Source organism: Montipora capricornis, chromosome 1 (assembly GCF_036669925.1).
Source record: "Montipora capricornis isolate CH-2021 chromosome 1, ASM3666992v2, whole genome shotgun sequence".
Taxonomy (NCBI): domain Eukaryota; kingdom Metazoa; phylum Cnidaria; class Anthozoa; order Scleractinia; family Acroporidae; genus Montipora; species Montipora capricornis.
Genome location: NC_090883.1, coordinates 43,982,964 through 43,985,463, shown reverse-complemented (window position 1 = coordinate 43,985,463; position 2,500 = coordinate 43,982,964). Strand labels below are relative to the sequence as shown.

The 2,500-nt window shown below is 38.2% G+C and overlaps 1 long non-coding RNA gene across 1 annotated transcript in view; it reads left to right on the top strand.

Moving 5' to 3' along the window:
• Positions 1 to 871: 871 nt before the first annotated feature.
• Positions 872 to 2,500, top strand: part of LOC138054258 (uncharacterized) — a 6,657-nt gene continuing 5,028 nt past the window's right edge. The window contains exon 1 of the long non-coding RNA XR_011133263.1: positions 872 to 912. This is a non-coding gene — a long non-coding RNA (uncharacterized lncRNA). The remainder of the gene's footprint in view (positions 913 to 2,500) is intronic.

Here is a 2,500-nt window from a genome sequence, read left to right as displayed (position 1 = left end):
AAATGAAAAAATAATTTTGAATTTTGGGACATTAACATTCTTTGATGGACTCCCGAAATCACAAGAAAAGACTGTTGCAGTATTTGGATAGTCTTATCTATCTGATCTTGCCCGAGCATGACGGAGTATCTTATGGCACAGTGGCTCAGTGAAATCTTTGAGCTTTCATCCATTGTATTCCAAACCGAAAACTGTCCTTGATGTGCATACAATGTGACTCCTTTTAATTTTCGTTCCTCGTTGCAGTGTTGGTCCGCATACGACAGAAAACTGACCCACAAAATAAAACAATTTCATCAAGCGCATTGTTGCAATTAAAGCTAGGAATCTCTCTAAAGAACAACAAAACAAGTACTACCACTGCAGTTAAGATTTCCTAAGAATCTTGTTAAGCAACAGTGAAAGTAAAACTTCAAACTGAGAACGAAAGAAAATTAATTTCTGTCAACGCACTCCTCAACACAAGACTTAGCGGCAAAATGGACGAAATGCGTCCTTTTAAAATGCTAAAGATGATGGAATGTCTTAAAGAATCTATTAAAGATGATCTGCTATAAATAACAGCAGCACTATACTCTAAAGGCTGAAACAAAGAGATGTTTAGAGTTTAGAAACGTTACCTTCACTTCATAGTATTTCTGTCCGGTGTGATTTTAAAACGGATTTTGACCGGTGGAAAAGCGTTCCAAGATAATAAGAAATTCCCCGACCTTCGTTCTCTAAATAATTTAAGTTATAACATCATCGCTTGTGTCTACATAAATAAGGTCAACATTTTTTTCGAGTGAAATATGATTGGGTTTCAATGTTACTGGTGGATATTACTTATAGAACAATTACGGACTGACCACATTGCATTCTACGATTCCGTTTTCAGGTGAGACTGAAGCGAAAACTGAGGAGCGTTTTCTGGTAAGAATCACTTGTAAAGTTTTTCTCTAAGCCGCTTTTCTTTGGTGAAATCATCCTGGGCCTAACTTGGATAACATTCATACTGCAAAGCCGGCTATCTGGACTTTGCCGACTAATGAAAACTATGAATCGTATAGGCATCCCCGATAATGTGGGATGGTCGGGGGCGAATCGGGAAAATAGGTTTTTGCGATCGTCGGCGATCATTCCCCGACATGTGAAAACTCAAAACTCAAATATTTACGTCAAAATTCAACTTCGCAAACTGAAGGGTTTTTTAGGCAAACGAACATTCCTTAATCGTTTCTTTAGTTTAAGAGCTCTTCTCCTCTTTGTCGGTACCACCTACTCACTAAAGCATCAAGCGAGTATTTCAAGTCACTGGGTATCGGTCGAAACTATGGGTGCGTTCGATTGACCCTATTACGGAATTAAAATACGTGGAGTGATGATTTAAAACGGTATGTCTGGCGTTTTAAAACAACAAGGATAATAAAGATACGTTTAAAATAGCACTTAAGTGTGAATCTCCGTGAAAACGAAGGATTTCTAACTTCTATTCCATTTCAGGTTCCTATTCGGCAATACAGTCAATCGAACGCACCCTAAAAGTGGTTAAAAGCAAACTTAACCAAACAACCTACACGAATGCAGTTAATTAGAGAGTTAATTTAAACTTCAAAAATAAAATAAAATAAAAGAAGTAGTGTAATTTTTATTTAGGCAAGCCTAAAAGCGGAACTCCTCAGTCATTATTTATTAATTAATGGTTTTGTTTTCAGATATTTTTATAACTAGTCTACTTACCATGCGACTAATCCGGTCTACTCATTTACCATGTATTACTCTATTTTCCCGTGCTATTTCGCGCTCTTTTCGCCGGTTTTCCGTTAACATCATTCAACCTGTTTGTTCGTACTCGTATTTGCTCAGTTTCTTCCGCTGCTCGTCATTACAATTTCGTCTCTTTATTCAGGCTCTGCAGTCTTTCTTGCTTTCTCTATCTTTCTTGTTGTTTGACACTGATATTTCGCCAGTTTTCTAGCGCTCTCAGTCGTTCTCTTTCACGGGGTGGCATCTCTTACTCGATCGTCGCTTGCTTTTTGGTTTCTTCTTCTCTCTCCCTCTCTTTCCCTTCTTTCCTTAAAAAATAGTGCTTAGCTTGTTTTTTATCATCTTCAAAACTTTTGCTTGCTTTTCTAAAAAGCAGTGTCAAATGCAACTATAGGGTTTCGAGCAGTGCGACATTTCGCGAATTGGCTTACATGAAAGGTTGAACGTATGGACCTAGAACGTACCACGACGAAAATCATACTGTGTCATATTTTCTCAACCGTGGTGGTCCACAAGTTAGCATGCGCTTGATGAAGCAAAGTAGATGAAACGGCTAAAAGCGGACAATTCAACATCGAAGAAAAATCGATCGCATCTCATTGTTCGATGAACTTAACAAAACCCAGCAAAAAACGGAAGTAAAAGTCACCCTGCGAAACGGGACAGTTAAGAAAGACAAAGCAACCCTGTTTGAAAGATACTAGCTATTCATCTCAACAGTGAGGCACCCGCTGGTAGGCATTTATAGATTATG